This window comes from Balaenoptera ricei, chromosome 8 (genome assembly GCF_028023285.1).
Source record: "Balaenoptera ricei isolate mBalRic1 chromosome 8, mBalRic1.hap2, whole genome shotgun sequence".
In the NCBI taxonomy this organism is placed as follows: domain Eukaryota; kingdom Metazoa; phylum Chordata; class Mammalia; order Artiodactyla; family Balaenopteridae; genus Balaenoptera; species Balaenoptera ricei.
In genome coordinates, this window is record NC_082646.1 from 33,874,329 (window position 1) to 33,892,435 (window position 18,107).

General features: G+C 39.2%; 1 protein-coding gene and 1 pseudogene across 1 annotated transcript in view; one reads left to right on the forward strand and one right to left on the reverse strand.

The window, feature by feature from the left end:
• Nucleotides 1-18,107, forward strand: part of TMEM123 (transmembrane protein 123) — a 77,461-nt gene that overhangs the window by 48,578 nt on the left and 10,776 nt on the right. The window lies entirely within an intron of this gene.
• Nucleotides 559-1,155, reverse strand: LOC132369694 (synaptobrevin homolog YKT6-like; annotated as a pseudogene).

Genomic DNA, 18,107 nt, shown 5'->3' on the forward strand with positions numbered 1-18,107 from the left:
CCAAAAATAAATATAAAAATAAATAAATAAATAAAGATTACTATTAAAAAAAAAAAGCAAGTAGCTTTAAAAAAAACTTAATTTTAAAAGAGGCAAAGGTCATTCCTTTTATTTATTGACGTATAATTGATGTGAAACTTTATATTAGTTTCAGGTATACAGCATAATGATTTGATAATTGTGTATACTGGCAAAATGATAAGCCTAGTTAACATCCAACACTACACATAGTTACAAAATTTTTCTTTCTTGTGATGAGAACTTTTAAGATCTATTCTGTTAGTAACTTTTCTTTTTTTTAAACGGGAGTCACTGAGCTTTATGGTTTCATTTGGCCCCAAAAATACAGTTTTAGGGGGCCTCAAATTACTAGACATGTGAATTTGAACATTCCCCACTGCCAGGTCCCGTCCACCCTTCAGTTCCTCCCAGGAGCTCCAAAGCCAAAGTTGAGTCTGTCCCACTCGGGTCTTTCCACAGCGGCTCTGCTTCCTGGGGGCTGCTGTTGCGATATGAATGACGGTGATGTTCCAGCTCAGGGGCCTCTGCCACCTGCTGTCACATGATTGCACGGCACGAGTTTTGTTTCCAGGCCGTTTTATACAAGGCTTTAGACTGTATTCCCAGCACTTCGGATTTGGACACCAGGTTATCTAGCTTCTCGCCTCGCTCTAACAAAGACTCCACGGTATTGTGCAGGATGATTTTGGTCTCATCTAGTTCAACCTGCACTTTAGTCATCGGGTCAGCTTCTCGGGGGTTCTGGTATCTACTTAGGTGACCGTCCAGGCCTGCGTACTGGATGGTATCGGGGGATCCAACTGGCCAGTCTGTCCTTTCGACCTGCTTGGAGAATTCGTCTAGTACCTTTTCCAGCAAGGTAAACGCCACCCGGGATGGGTATTCACTGTCAGCAATGACCACTCCCACCAGACTGTCGTTTCTCACTTAGACATGGCACAGATATTCTTGTTCTTTGACAGAAGCTCTGCTGCCTTTTGAGGAGCGCTCCACAATCAGTTGACTTGTGAAGGTCATGAATTCCTGAACGCTGGACCTCTGGAAGAAGCTGAAGGAGGACACGTCGTACGCGGCTTTGAGCAGCACCGCCTTGGCATCGCCTTTGTACGGGACCCTTAGGCTGTACAGCTTCATGGCACCGCGCCCTCAGGCCAGCTACCCGCCTGGCCGCGGGACCAGCTCGCAGGGAGCAGCACGGCGCCTCCCCTCGAGACCGCCGCCAGCTGCTGATGGGTTGGCCGGTCTCTTAGTAACTTTTAAATATGCAGTACAGTATTAACTATAGTCACCAGTCTGTACATTACATCCCCTGACTTATTTATTGTATAAAGTAACTTTTAAATATGTAGTACAGTATTAACTATAGTCGCCAATCTGTACATTACATCCCCTGACTTATTTATTGTATAACTGAAAGTTTGTACCTTTTGTCCTCTTCATCCTTTTCACCCACCACCCCCGCCCCGCCCTGCCCCACCCCAGCTTCTCCACATTTGGCAATCGCCAATCTGTTCTCTGTATCTGTGAGCTCAGTTTTTTCTTTTGATTCCACATAAAAGTGACATCGTACAGTATTTTTCTTCCTCTGACTTATTTCACTTAGCATAATGCACTCAAGGTCCATTCCTGTTGTCACAAATGGCAAGATTTTTTTTTTAATGACTGAGCAATATTCCACTGTGTGTGTGTGTCTCAGTGTCACATCTTCTTTATCCATTCACTCATCAAAGGCCACTTAGGTTCCATATCTTGGCTATTGTACATAATGCTGGACTGAACATAGCAGTGCATATATATATCTCTTTTCAACTTAGTGTTTTCATTTGGGGGCGTGGTGGAATAAATACCCAGGGGTGGAATTGCTGTATCATACAGTAGGTCTATCTTGAGGAACCTCCATACTGTTTTCCATAGTGGCTGCACCAATTTACATTCTCACCCAGAGAGCACAAGGGTTCCCTTCTGTTCATATCTTTCCCAAGACTTGTTATTTTTTAAATAGTTTAAATTTAGAAAGTGTGATGCCTCCAGCTTTGCTTTTATTTCTCAAGATTGCTTTGGCTACTTAGGGACTTTTGTGATTCCATACAAATTTTAGGATCATTTGTTCAATTTCTGTGAAAAATACCATTGGAATTTTTATAGAGATTGCATGGACTCTGTACATTGCTTTGGATGGTGTGGATATTTTAACAATGCTCTTCTAATTCGTGATCAAAGAATATTTTTCCATTTATTTGTGTCTTCTTTAATTCCTTACATCAATGTCTTATAGTTTTCAGTGTACAGGTCCATTACCTACTCGGTTAAATTTTTTCCTAGGTATTTTATTCTCTTTCATGCAATTGTAAATGGGATTTGTTTCTTAATTTCTCTTTGTGATAGTTTGTTATTAGTGTATAGAAATGCAGTAGATTTTTGTATGTTGATTTTGTTTCCTGAAACTTTATTGAATTTGTTTATTAGTTCTAACAGTTTCTTTGTGGAGTCTTTAGGGTTTTCTATTTATAACACCATGTTATTTGCAAATACTGACAATTTTATTTCTTTTTCTCTAATTTGGATGCCTTTTATTTCTTTTTCTTGCCTAATTGCTCTGGCTAGGACTTCCAATACTGTGTTGAATAAAAGTGGTGAGAATGGGCATCCTTGTCTTGTTCCTGATTTTACAGGAAAAGCTTTCAGCTTTTCACTGTTGAGTATGATGTTACCTGTGGGCTTGTCATATATGGCCTCTATTATGTTGAGGTACATTCCCTCTATACCCACTTTGCAGAGAATTTTTATCATAAATGTTGAATTTTCTTAAATGCTTCTTCTGCATCTAATGAGATAATCATGGTTTTTATCCTTCATTTTGTTAACGTGGTATATAACATTGATTTGCAGATGTTGAACCATCCTTGCATCACTGGAATAAATCCCACTGAATTATGGTGTATGATTCTTTTCATGTATTGATGAATCTAGTTTGCTAATATTTTGTTAAGGATTTTTGCATCCATATTCATCAGGGGTATTGGCCTGTAATTTTCTTTTGTTGTGGCATCCTTGTCTGATTTTGGTATCAAGGTAATGCTGACCACTTAAAATTAGTTTTGAAGTCTTATCTCTTCTGCTTTTTTGGAAGAGTTTTAGAAGGATTGGTATTAATTCTTGAATATTTGGCAGAATTCACCAGAGAAGCTGTCCTGTCCTGGACTTTTGTTTGCTAGGAGGTTTTTGTTTTGTTTTTTGTTTTTTAGGTTAGTTTTTTTTTTTAATTTTGTATTTTGTTTTATTTATTTTTTTATACAGCAGGTTCTTATTACTCATCAGTTTTATACGCATCAGTGTATACATGTCAATCCCAATCGCCCAATTCAGCACACCACCATCCCCAGCCCCCCGTGGCTTTCCCCCCTTGGTGTCCATACATTTATTCTCTACATCTGTGTCTCAACTTCTGCCCTGCAAACCGGTTCATCTGTACCATTTTTCTAGGTTTCACATACATGCATTAATATACGATATTTGTTTTTCTCTTTCTGACTTACTTCACTCTGTATGACAGTCTCTAGATCCATCCACATCTCAACAAATGACTCAATTTCGTTCCTTTCTATGGCTGAGTAATATTCCATTGTATATATGTACCACATCTTCTTTATCCATTCGTCTGTAGATGGGCATTTAGGTTGCTTTCATGTCCTGGCTATTGTAAATAGTGCTGCAATGAACATTGGGGTTGCATGTGTCATTTTCAATTATGGTTTTCTCTGGGTATATGCCCAGTACTGGAATTGCTGGATCATATGGTAATTCTATTTTTAGTTTTTTTTTTTTTTTTTTTAGAAATTTCATGTAATGTCTGAAACATTTATATTAACATATTTGCATACATATTTCCATACAAATACATATATAAGATTTTTAGAAATTTCATGTAATGTCTGAAACATTTATATTAACATATTTCCATACAAATAACCCAATGAAAGTTTAGTATTAGTTGTTTTCTTTGTTTGATTTTTTATACTGCAGGTTCTTATTAGGCATCAATTTTATATACATCAATGTATACATGTCAATCCCAATCGCCCAATTCAGCACACCACCATCCCCACCCCACCGCAGTTTTCCCCCCTTGGTGTCCATATGTCCATTCTCTACTTCTGTGTCTCAACTTCTGCCCTGCAAACCGGCTCATCTGTACCATTTTTCTAGGTTCCACATACATGCATTAATATACGATATTTGTTTTTCTCTTTCTGACTTACTTCACTCTGTATGACAGTCTCTAGATCCATCCACGTCTCAACAAATGACTCAATTTCGTTCCCTTTTATGGCTGAGTAATATTCCATTGTATATATGTACCACAACTTCTTTATCCATTTGTCTTTTGATGGGCATTTAGGTTGCTTCCATGACCTGGCTATTGTAAATAGTGCTGCAGTGAACATTCGGGTGCATGTGTCTTTTTGAATTACGGTTTTCTCTGGGTATATGCCCAGTAGTGGGATTGCTGGGTCATATGGTAATTCTATTTTTAGTTTTTTAAGGAACCTCCATATTGTTCTCCATAGTGGCTGTATCAATTTACATTCCCACCAACAGTGCAAGAGGGTTCCCTTTTCTCCACACCCTCTCCAGCATTTGTTGTTTGTAGATTTTCTGATGATGCCCATTCTAACAGGAGTGAGGTGATACCTCATTGTAGTTTTGATTTGCATTTCTCTAATAATTAGTGATGTTGAGCATCTTTTCATGTGCTTCGTGGCCGTCTGTATGTCTTCTTTGGAGAAATGTCTATTTAGGTCTTCTGCCCATTTTTGGATTGGGGTGTTTGTTTCTTTAATATTGAGCTGCATGAGCTGTTTATATATTTTGGAGATTAATACTTTGTCCGTTGATTCATTTGCAAATATTTTCTCCCATTCTAAGTGTTGTCCTTTCGTCTTGTTTATGGTTTCCTTTGCTGTGCAAAAGCTTTGAAGTTTCATTAGGTCCCACTTGTTTATTTTTGTTTTTATTTCCATTACTCTTGGAGGTGGATCAAAAAAGATCTTGCTGTGATTTATGTCAAAGAGTATTCTTCCTATGTTTTCCTCTAAGAGTTTTATAGTGTCCAGTCTTATAGTTAGGTCTCTAATCCATTTTGAGTTTATTTTTGTGTATGGTGTTAGGGAGTATTCTAATTTCATTCTTTTACATGTAGCTGTCTAGTTTTCCCAGCACCACTTATTGAAGAGACTGTCTTCTCCATTGTATATCTTTGCCTGCTTTGTCATAGATTAGTTGACCATAGGTGCGTGGGTTAATCTCTGGGCTTTCTATCTTGTTCCATTGACTATGTTCCTGTTTTTGTGCCAGTACCATATTGTCTTGATTACTGTAGCTTTGTAGTATAGTCTGAAGTCAGGGAGTCTGATTCCTCCAGCTCCATTTTTTTCCCTCAAGACTGCTTTGGTTATTCGGGGTCTTTTGTGTCTCCATACAAATTTTAAGATGATTTGTTCTAGCTCCGTAAAAAATGCCATTGGTAATTTGATAGGGATTGCATTGAACCTGTAGATTGCTTTGGGTAGTATACTCATTTTCACAATGTTGATTTTTCCAATCCAAGAACATGGTATATCTCTCCATATGTTGGTATCATCTTTAATTTCTTTCATCAGTGTCTTATAGTTTTCTGCATACAGATCTTTTGTCTCCCTAAGTAGGTTTATTCCTAGGTATTTTATTCTTTTTGTTGCAATGGTAAATGGGAGTGTTTCCATAATTTCTCTTTCAGATTTTTCATCATTAGTGTATGGGAATGCAAGAGATTTCTTGGCATTAATTTTATATCCTGCAGCTTTACCAAATTCATGGATTAGCTCTAGTAGTTTTCTGGTGGCATTTTCAGGATTCTCTATGTATAGTATCATGTCATCTGCAAACAGTGACAGTTTTACTTCTTCTTTGCCAATTTGTGTTCCTTTTATTTCTTTTTCTTCTCTGATTGCTGTGGCTAGGACTTCCAAAACTGTGTTGAATAATAGTGGTGAGAGTGGACATCCTTGTCTCGTTCCTGATCTTAGAGGAAATGCTTTCAGTTTTTCACGATTGAGAATGATGTTTGCTGTGGGTTTGTCATATATGTCCTTTATTATGTTGAGGTAGGTTCCCTCTATGCCCACCTTCTGGAGAGTTTTTATCATAAATGGGTGTTGAATTTTGTCAAAAGTTTTTTCTGCATCTATTAGATGATCGTATGGTTTTTATTCTTCTATTTGTTAATATGGTGTATCACATTGATTGATTTGCGTATATTGAAGAATCCTTGCATCCCTGGGATAAATCCCACTTGATCGTGGTGTATGATCCTTTTAATGTGTTGTTGGATTCTGTTTGCTAGTATTTTGTTGAGGATTTTTGCATCTATATTCATCAGTGATATTGGTCTGTAATTTTCTTTTTTTGTAGTGTCTTTGTCTGGTTTTGGTATCAGGGTGATGGTGGCCTCATAGAATGAGTTTGGGAGTGTTCCTTCCTCTGCAATTTTTTGGAAGAGTTTGAGAAGGATAGGTGTTAGCTCTTCTCTAAATGTTTGATAGAATTCAACTGTGAAGCCATCTGGTCCTGGACTTTTGTTTGTTGGAAGATTTTTAGTCACAGTTTCAATTTCATTACTTGTGATTGGTCTGTTCATATTTTCTGTTTCTTCCTGGTTCAGTCTTGGAAGGTTATACCTTTCTAAGAATTTGTCCATTTCTTCCAGGTTGTCCATTTTATTGGCATAAAGTTGCTTGTAGTAGTCTCTTAGGATGCTTTGTATTTCTGCGGTGTCTGTTGTAACCTCTTCTTTTTCATTTCTGATTTTATTGATTTGAGTCCTCTCTTTTTCTTGATGAGTCTGGCTAATGGCTTATCAATTTTGTTTATCTTCTCAAAGAACCAACTTTTAGTTTTACTGATCTTTGCTATTGTTTTCTTTGTTTCTATTTCATTTATTTCTGCTCTGATCTTTATGATTTCTTTCGTTCTGCTAACTTTGGGTTTTGTTTGTTCTTCTTTCTCTGGTTCCTTTAAGGTTAGATTGTTTATTTGAGATTTTTCTTGTTTCTTGAGGTAGGCTTGTACAGCTATAAACTTCTCTCTTAGAACTGCTTTTCCTGCATCCCATATGTTTTGGATCATTGTGTTTTCATTGTCGTTTGTCTCTAGGTAGTTTTTGATTTCTTCTTTGATTTCTTCAGTGATCTCTTGGTTATTTAGTAACGTATTGTTTACCCTCCATATGTTTGTGTTTTCTATGTTTTTTTCCCTGTAATTCATTTCTAATCTCACAGCATTGTGGTGAGAAAAGATGCTTGATATGATTTCAATTTTCTTAAATTTACTGAGGCTTGATTTGTGACCCAAGATGTGATCTCTCCTGGAGAATGTTCCATGAGCACTTGAGAAGAAAGTGTAATCTGCTGTTTTTGGATGGAATGTCCTATAAATATCAATTAAATCTATCTGGTCTGTTGTATCATTTAAAGCTTGTGTTTCCTTATTTATTTTCATTTTGGATGATCTGTCCATTGGTGTAAGTGAGGTGTTAGAGTCCCCCACTATTATTGTGTTACTGTTGATTTCCTCTTTTATAGCTGTTAGCATTTGCCTTATGTATTGATGTGCTCCTATGTTGGGTGCATATATATTTATAATTGTTATATCTTCTTCTTGGATTGATCCCTTGATCATTATGTAGTGTCCTTCCTTGTCTCTTGTAACCTTCTTTATTTTAAAGTCTATTTTATCTGATATGAGTATTGCTACTCCAGCTCTCTTTTGATTTCCATTTACATGGAATATCTTTTTCCATCCCCTCACTTTCAGTCTGTATGTGTCCCTAGGTCTGAAGTGGGTCTCTTGTAGACAGCATATATATGGGTCTTATTTTTGCATCCATTCAGCAAGCCTGTGTCTTTTGGTTGGAGCATTTAATCCATTCACGTTTAAGGTAATTATCGATATGTATGTTCCTATGACCGTATTCTTAATTTTTTGGGGTTTGTTTTTGTAGGTTCTTTTCTTCTCTTGCGTTTCCCACTTAGAGAAGTTCCTTTAGCATTTGTTGTAGAGCTGGTTTGGTGGTGCTGAATTCTTTTTGCTTTTGCTTGTTTGTAAAGCTTTTGATTTCTCCTTCGAATCTGAATGAGATCCTTGCTGGGTAGAGTAATCTTGGTTGTAGTTTCTTCCCTTTCATCACTTTAAGTATATCATGCCAATCCCTTCTGGCTTGTAGCGTTTCTGCTGATAAATCAGCTGTTAACCTTATGGGAGTTCCCTTGTATGTTGTCATTTTTCCCTTGCTGCTTTCAATAATTTTTCTTTGTCTTTAATTTTTGCCAATTTGATTACTATGTGTCTCGGTGTGTTTCTCCTTGGATTTATCTTTTATGGGACTTGCTGCACTTCCTTGACTTGGGTGGCTATTTCCTTTCCCATGTTAGGGAAGTTTTCGACTATAATCTCTTCAAATATTTTCTCTGGTCCTTTCTCTCTCTCTTCTCCTTCTGAGACCCCTATAATGCGAATGTTCTTGCGTTTACTGTTGTCCCAGAGGTCCCTTAGGCTGTCTTCATTTCTTTTCATTCTTTTTTGTTTATTCTGTTCCGCAGCAGTGAATTCCACCATTCTTTCTTCCAGGTCACTTATCCGTTCTTCTGCCTCAGTTATTCTGCTATTGATTCCTTCTAGTGTAGTTTTCATTTCAGTTATTGTACTGTTTATCTCTGTTTGTTTGTTCTTTATTCTTCTCAGTATTGGTTAAACATTTCTTGCATCTTCTTCATCTTTGCCTCCCTTCTTTTTCCGAGGTCCTGGATCATCTTCACTATCATTATTCTGAATTCTTTTTCTGGAAGGTTGCCTATCTCCACTTCATTTAGTTGTTTTTCTGGGGTTTTATCTTGTTTCTTCATCTGGTACATAACACTCTGCTTTTTCATCTTGTCTGTCTTTCTGTGAATGTGGTTTTTGTTCCACAGGCTGCAGGATTGTAGTTCTTCTTGCTTCTGCTGTCTGCCCTCTGATGGATGAGGCTATCTGTAGGAGGTTTTGATTACTGATTCAACCTCCTTATTGGTCTGTTCAGATTTTCTGTTTCTTCATGATTCAGTCTTGGAAGGTTTTATGTTTCTAAGAATTTATCTGTTTCCCCTAGGTTGTCCAATTTGTTTGCATATAATTGTTCATAGTAGTCTCTGAAAATTCTTCGTATTTCTGTGGTATCTATTGTGATGTCACCTCTTTCAATTCTGACTTTAGCTGAAAGTTTGTCCATTTTTTGTTTACCTTCTCAACGAGGTGGCTCTTGATTTCATTGATCTTTTCAATTGTCGTTTTAGTCTCTATTTCATTTTTCTACTCTGATCTTTGTTATTTTAATTCTTCTACTAACTTTGAGTTTCGTTTGTTTTTTTTCTAGTTTCTTTAGTGTAAGGTTAGATTGTTTATGTAAGATTTTTCTTGTTTCCTGGCGTCGACATTTATAGCTGTGCACTTCCCTGTTAGAATTACTTTTGCTGCATCTCATAAGTTTTGGTATGCTGTATTTACATTTTCATTAGTCTTAAGGTATTTTTTGTTTCCTCTTTGATTTCTTCTTTGACCCATTGGTTGTTCAGTAACATGTTGTTTAACTTTCACATATTTGTGCATTTTCCAGTTTTCTTCTTGTAATTGAATTCTAGTTTCCTACCATTGTGGCTGGAAAAGATGCTTGATATTATTTTAGTCTTCTTAACTTTGTTAAGACTTGTTTTCTGGCCTAATATATGATCTATCCTGGAGAATATTCCATGTGCACTTGAGAAGATTGTGCATTCTGTTGCTTCTTGGTTGAAATGTTCTGTATATATCTGTTAAGTCTCTATGTTCTAACATGTCATTTAAGGCCAATGTTTCCTTATTGATTTTCTGTCTGGTTGATCTATCCATTGATGTAAGTGGGGTATTAAAGTCCCTCATTGTTATTGTATTGCTGTCTTTTCCTCCCTGTAGGTCTGTTAATATTTGCTTTATATATTTAGGTGCTCCTATGTTGGGTGCATAAATATTTACAAATATTCTCTTATTTGTTCGACACCTTTATGTGGTGCCCTTCTTTGTCTCTTATTAATATCTTTGTTTTAAAGTTTATTTTGTCTGATGTAAGTATAGCTACCCCAGCTTTCTTTGTTTCCGTTTGCAGGGAATATATTTCTCTATCCCCTCTCTTTCGGTCTCTGTGTCCTTGTATCTGAAGTGAGTCTCCTGTAGGCAACATATAGATGGGTGGGTTTTTTTAATCCAGTCTGTATCTTTCAATGGGAAAATTTAGCCCATTGACATTTAAAGTAATTGTTGATAGGTATGGACTTACTTCCATTTTGTTAATTGTTTTCTGGCTGTTTTGCAGGTCCTGTATTCCTTTCTTCTTCTCTTGTTCTCTTCTTTTGTGGTTTGATGACATACTTTAGTGGTATGCTTAGATTCCTTTATGTTTTGTGTATCTACTATAGGTGTTTTTCTTTGTGGTTACCATGAAGCTTACATATAAGAACTTATTTATAACAGTCTGTGTTAAGCTGGTAACAACTTAAATTTAAATAGGTTCTAAAGCTCTACAGTTTTGCTCTCCCCACCCCCACGTTTTGTTTTTGATGTCACATTTACATCTTTTTCTCTTGTGTATTCTTCAACTAATTATTATAATTATAGTTATTTTTATTAGTTTTGTGTTTTAATCTCCATACTAGCTCTATATAAGTGATTAATTTACCACCTTTACGTTAGATTATTCTGAATTTTACCTTTACTAGTGATACTTATTCTTTAATATGTTCTCTGTTACTGATTAGCACCTTCCTGTTGCAGCTTAAAGAAGTGCCTTTAACATTTCTTATAAGGCCAGTTTAGTGGTGAACTCCTTTAGCTTTTGCTTTTCTGGAAAAACTCTTTATCTCTCCTTCAATTCTGAATGCTAACTTTGCCAGATTGAGTATTCTTGGTTGACAGTTTTTCCTCTAAGCACTTTGAATATATTGTGCCACTCCCTTCTGGCCTGCAAAGTTTCTGCTGAAAAATCTGTTAGTTTTATGAGGATTCCCTTATATGGAATAGGTTGGGTTTTTTTCTTGCTGCTTTTAAGATTTTCTCCTTGTCTTTATCTTTTGACACATTAATTATAATGTGTCTTGGTATGGGCCTTTCTGGGTTCATCTTATTTGGAACTCTCTGGGTTTCCTGGATCTGGATATCAGTCCCTCCCCAGGTTGGGGAAGTTTTCAGCCATTATTTTCTTTCAATAAATTTTCTGCCCCTTTCTCTCTTATTTTCCTGGGACCCTTCTAATGTGAATGTTGGTCTTCTTGATGTTGTCCTATAAGTCCCTCAAAGTATCTTCAATTTTTTTTCCACTCTGTTTCCTTTTTGCTGCTTTGATTGGGAGAGTTCCACTGTCCTGTCCTTGAGTTCACTGATCCTTTCTCCTGCTTTATCTAGTCTACTGTTGAGCCCCTTTAGTGTATTTTTCAGTTATTGTATTCTTCAGCTCTGTGACTTCTTTTGATACTTTCTTATATTTTCCCTTTATTGAATTCTGACTGTATTCATTCATTCTTCTCCCAAATACGGTGAGAATCTTTATGACAGTTATTTTGAACTCTTTATCAGGTAAATTACTTATTTTTGTTTCATTAAAGTCTTTTTCTGATGTTTTATCTTGTTCTTTCTCTGTTTCTTCATTTTCCTTGATTCTCTGCGTTGGTTTTTATGCATTAGATAAAACAGCCACCTTGCCCAGACTTGAAGGAGTGAGTCCATGTAGGAGGTGAACCTTATTGTTCAATCCTGCCCTAGCTCTTGGTTGTCTCTCAAACTTTTTTGATTGTTAAGTAGTCTATTTTGTTTTTAATGGATGCGAGTAGCTGAGGGTATGCCAAGACCTGTCAGTGTAGGAGAGGATCTCAGTCAGCACCTAGACCAAGCCTGATTGGAAGCTAAACCCTCAGATAACAGCTTTCAAAGTATGCAAATATATACAGTTCTCTGGGACCACAAACATAAGTCCCACTGGCAGCTAGAGCCAGGTGATCTGGAGGTGTCCCCTGGGCAGCATCACAAAATTGGTGCCTCAGAAAAATGTACAGCCTCCTTTTCTGAAGATCCCAGAGACCTGGAATGAGGCAAAGGGAGAGTGCAAAGATGGTGTCCCCTGGCCTCCATTCCCTGAGAGCACCTTTGCAGGCCTCTAAAAGTGTGCCAAACCCAAAGCCTGCCCCTCAGGCCAAAGCTCCTGGACAAGCAAATAGGCCTCTCTCTCAGAAAGATCTGCACAGTTCTCTGGGGATGGCAGCCAGCTAAGAAGTACCTTTGCATTTGTTACAGTCCCGTGGGACCTAGGAACACAAGCCCCCCTGGCCTCCAGAGCCAGGCAATCAAGTGAATCCCGTGGCAGTGGGGGGCATGGGGGCGCAGCCACAGAAAACAGGGCACCAGACACATGTACAAGTCCACTCCAGGATACACTGGTGCTCTGGAGTGTGGCAGAGGGAGAACATGAAGATAGCACCCCCCCACCCCCCCCACCCCCCCCCCCCCGCCAGGTCTCTGGAAAGGATTGTGGTCAGCCCTTAGATGTGTGTTTAATTAGAAGCCTGCCCCTCAGGCCTAGATGATAAGATAATAGGCCTCTTTCACAGAAAGGCTGAGCTCCTGAGTCTGTTGCCTCTTGCTGAGCCCTGGGGGGTGGTAGCTGGTTGAGAGCTCTTTCTCTGTTGGTTACAGGCCTATGGAACTTGGGAGCATATACTCTGCTGGCCACCAGAACCAGTCATTCTAAAGGTATCCCCTGGCAGCAGCCACAAAAATTGGGGCACCAGAGGTGGGCATAGGCTCCTTTCTGGGAGATACTGGTGAGCTGGAGTGAGGGAGAGCACAAAGATGGTGCCCGCCAGCCTCTGTCCCTAGAGGGTACTCCAGTAGGCCCTTAGACATGTGTTAGATTAGATTCCTTCTGCTCATACCAAACTTCAAGATTAGCAAATGAGCCTCTTTCACGTAAAGTCTGGGTGCCTCTCAATTAACTGCCTCTGAGCTGGTCCTTGGGGTGGGTGAGTCTGAAGATGAGTGCCCTTTAAGAGCCATTTCTCAGTTGGCTATGGCCTTGGGGGGTCTCATGGACATGGCACCATTGGTTTTCAAAGCTAGGTGTTTAGAGGGCTCACCTCTCAGGTGCAAGTCTTAAAAGTCGGGTGCCTGATGTGGGGTTCAAACCTTTCACTCCTCAGGGAGAAGCCACGGGTTTTGAGTTCCCTTCTGATTGTGTGTCACTGCACCAGGTTGGGGGCAGGAGCGGGTTGCAGAGTTTATGGCGAGATTGTGTCAGCCTCTCCTACCTGCCTCAATGTTGGTTTTTTCTCATTTGCCCGATGTGTAGGAGTTACTCAGCCAGTTTTGGGGTGTCGTTTTTCCCAGAGGAAATTGTTGTGTAATTGGCTGTAGATTCAGTGTGTGTATGAGAAGAGGTGAGTTTAGGATCTTCCCATGTCACCGTCGTGAACCAGAACCACTCGTCCCCTTTTTGCTGATTAGTAATTGTATAGTATGTTTCTTTCCCATACCTTCACTTTCAATACTTTTCAGCTTTTTGGAATCTTAATTTTAAGATATATTGCTTATGAACAGTTCATAGTTTTTCTATCCAGTTGATAATCTTTGTCTTTTACGTGGCCTGTTTTGTACATTTAATATAACTTCAATGTAATTTCTGGGCTGCGCCAGGAACAGTAGTAGGATTTCGCCAGGTAAAGAATGGGTGGGAAGCATCCCAGGCAGAGGAAGTAATATAACAAAGCAACAGAAATAAAGAAGTAAACTGCATAGGGAAAGCTGAGTAAATCTGCTGGGGCAGAAAAGAGTAGCAGAAGATTAGGCAGCAGAGGAGACCGTGCCCTTGTCATCATGGTGAAGAGATAGCTTTTGGCCTTCCCTCCTTGCATAGTGTGGAGCACATGCTAGAAGTGATTGAGTTCTTCCAAAACTGTGCCTGGCACTTCTGTAGAGTAAAATGAAAATACAAGATGTAGTTCTTGCAATTAATAACCAACTAATTCCATTAAAAAGGTAAGATAACACAATTAAGAGTCCAGAAAAAGGCAAAATAAGGAGATAAATAATCAAATAAAGTTAAGAATAAAGGAGATACCTGGGAAGGATTGCATCTTTCTTGTGTCTGCAGAGCTTCCTAGCATTGTTCTTGGCACTGAGAAGGTATTGGGTTGGCCAAAAAGTTCGTTCCAGTTTTTCTGTGACATCTTAGGGGGAAACCTGAATGAACTTTTTGGCCAGCCCAATACTAAGTGCTGGGAGGAGTGAGAAGCCAGGCTGACTGGAATGTGTTGGGGAAGAATAGCAGATAGAGTGAATTCTATTCTGTGGAGAGTGAAGATTGCCAGGATGAGAGGCTGGGAAGGTTTGGAGCAGGAACAGAGGAAAAATAATGTCAGCTTGCCTGATGCCCTTGTGAATGTGATTCTTGCCTTATTTATTTATTTTTTTTAATTAGCCAGGGTTACGAATTGTGGGCTGGGTCTGTGGTAATGGAATAGAATGGGCAAGACCTATGGCAATACCATAACAAAGCCTGGATATTGTCTACACAGCCCCGGCCAGCTCAGCCTTGGCTGAGTTGGGTTCTGACTGCCTTGAAAAGCCATGCTTCTTTTCTGACCCCCTCTTGCTCAGCTGCTTTCCGTACAGCTCTGGGAATGCACGGGATCGCCCTTCAGAATGAATTTCCTTAAACAAGCCTGGACTGTGTCTCAATTTTTAGTTCTCACTGTCCTTAAGACAGACAATTGCCTTGACTGAAAATGCCTCTTTTAGCTCCTGCCAGAGTTTATATTAAAAGATTTAGGTAGAGTGATGATAGTGTAACAAAATGTGGAAACAGAATTTATTACAGATATACTATAACTTATTTAAAACACCCCAGTTGTTATTTTTCTGTGTTCATATATATATATAGAGAGAGAGAGAGAGAGGTTTTTTCTCTTTTTTGGAATTTTAATTTTTGAATTTAGAGGTTTAGGAAAGTGTATTTGATTTTCAGAAAATGGACAGCTCTTTATGATGATACATTTTTTTAAAGCCCAATTTTCTCTTAGATTGTTTTAAATCTAGATTTTTCTTGATTTTTTTTAAAGATAACTTTTTAAGATTTTTTTTCTAACTATATTTTTCAATTCTGTGGATTTTTGGTCCTCAGGTAATTTGAATTCAAGGAGAATTTTCATAATGAATCTACTGACTTTGTACAATGAGGAAAAGCCCCTTTGCTTTCTAAATAATGAGTACTTCTGGGATTACACTGATACTTAGATTCTCTATAGAAGGGGTCCCCAACCCCCAGGCCACAGACCAGTACCAGTCCGTGGCCTGTTAGGAACTGGGCCGCACAGCAGGAGGTGAGCAGCGCGCGAGTGACCAAAGCTTCATCTGTATTTACAACCGCTCCCCATTGCTAGCATTACCACCTGAGCTCCGCCTCCTGTCGGGTCAGCGGCGGCATTAGATTCTCATAGGAGCTTGAACCCTGCTGTGAACTGCGCATGCAAGAGATCTAGGTTGTGCGCTCCTTATGGGAATCTAATGCCTGATGATCTGAGATGGAGCTGAGGCGGTGTTGCTAGCACTGGAGAGTGGCTGCAGATACAGATTATCATTAGCAGAGAGGTTTGACTGCACAGAGATCATAATAAATCATTTGCTTGCAGACTCATATCAAAACCCTATCAGCAGACTTCCCTGGTGGCACAGTGGTTAAGAATCTGCCTGCCAATGCAGGGGACATGAGTTTGATCCCTGGTCCGGGAAGTTCCCACATGCCGTGGAGCAACTAAGCCCATGCACCACAACTACTGAAGCCCGCGCACCTAGAGCCCGTGCTCCGCAACAAAGAGAAGCTACCACAATGAGAAGCCCACGTACCACAACGAAAAGTAGCCCCCACTTGCCGCAGCTAGAGAAAGCCCACGCACGGCAATGAAGACCCAATGCAGCCAATAAATAAATAAATAAATAAATAAATAAATAAATAAAATTTTTAAAAGCCCTATCAGTGAGTGGCAAGTGAAAACAAGCTCAGGGCTCCCACAGATTCTGCGTTATGGTGAGTTGTATAATTATTTCATTATATATTATAACGTAATAATAGAAATAAAGTGCACAATAAATGAAATGTGCTTGAATCATCCCAAAACCATCCCCACCCCCATCCGTGGAAAAGTTGTCTTCCATGAAACCGGTCCCTGGTGTCAAAAAGGTTGGGGACCACTGCTCTATGGGAAAGAGGTTCTCAAGGTTCTCAGTGTTTAAAAATATTCCAAGAGACACACACAAGACTAGTACTAGCTGCAGACTGTACTTAGAATCATAGAACCCTCAAAATGACTGTGGCACCAGAAATTTATGGTCCATGATCTTAAATAGCTCTGTATTTTTGACAACTATAATAGGAAATGAAAAGCTACTACTATCCCATTTTTAAATAACTGAGATTTTTTAAAAAATGAATGTGAATTTTCACCTCTGGTTTAAGTGTGTATCTGATACCCCAAAGAAAACAAATCGTCACCCTTAACTTTGAAATATTTAGGTTAAAGGACAAAAATGGCACTTGGTTTGGGGCTCAAGGTTATAAGAGTAAAGAAAGTTATTTCAACACAACATAGTTATACAAAGATACTTGGAATAAATCCAGACTTTGAAGAGGATGAGTACTTTTACTTGGTACTAGGAAAAAACAGGCTGCTTCACAGTGTCCTTGGTCTTGCTGTAATAAGAAGGTGGCCGGCTGGTGTTAATAGAAAAAGGCCTGGAACATCACTTTTTTCTTCTTGGATATTTATATCAATGAACTGAAAATACCTTTAAGAGCATCCTCTTCGATGTGCTGTTATTCAGATGGCAGTGGTGATAATCATGGAAGTAGATCTGACTGACTACTCCTCAGCCTCCTATAAGGGAACTGTGTAGTGCAGCTCCGTAGGAGAGGTATATTCTGTAAAACAAATGCTGAGATACAGAGCAACCATTCATTGAGCAGGTCCTCCATAGGAGGCACTGTGCTAAGTGCTCAATACAAATTATGTCAGTTATTTCTCCCAAACCCTTGTGATATCCCTTTTTATAGATGAGGAAGGAGAGTGAATCTCAGAGAGGTTAAGTAACTTGTCTAAGGTAACCCAGCAAGTAAATGGCTGAGCTGATCCAGAGCTTGAGCTCGTTCCCACCATGCCTGAAAAATATCACCAGCACTTGGTAAAGAGAAGAGCTCAGTACATGGAAGTGCGAATTCTGTCATAGAAAAATTGTGCTCCAGGGATAGTTCTCTTATTACAGAACAGGAACGGAGTGCTGATTGGACTGTCTTGAGTATTTTTGCAGCAGTGACAAAACATCAATTCATCCCCATTTGTACTTTCTCTGTCTTGTCCCTTTTGTGCCTGAACATGGCAGTTGCTGGGACGGAGGGTGCATGGGTACTCTTACTACAGCCCTTCACTTTGTCTTCCTGTGATTATGTTAGTTGAAACCAAGAGTTAGGGTCAAGAAATTTTTATAGCTCTGAAATCTGTAGGTGATCTTAGGTTTCATTTAAGAAGTTTTGAGAGTGGTTTGACAATTACCGAATGACTTAATGTATCTCACAGTGATTAGTTTCAAGGATCTGTGAAAGGAACAAGCTCAGCACAGCCACTGGCGAGTGCCGTGGCACAGCTGCCTGAAGACACGTTTTGTTAGCAGTGAAAGACCTGTGGTCCTGAGTGCATTAGTTTGCTAGGGCTGCCACACAAAGGACCACTAACTAGGTAGTGTAAACAGCAGAGATGTATCGTCAGGTTGTCGACAGGGTTACTGCCCCCTGAGAGAGGATCTGTCCCGTGCCTCTCGCCTCGTTTCTGCTGTTTTGCTGGCAATCTTTGGCTTTCCTTGGCCTGTTGGAAGCCTCACCGTGATCTCTGCCTTCATCTTCACATGGTGCTCCTCCCATATGTCTGTCTGCCTCCAAATTTCCCATTTTA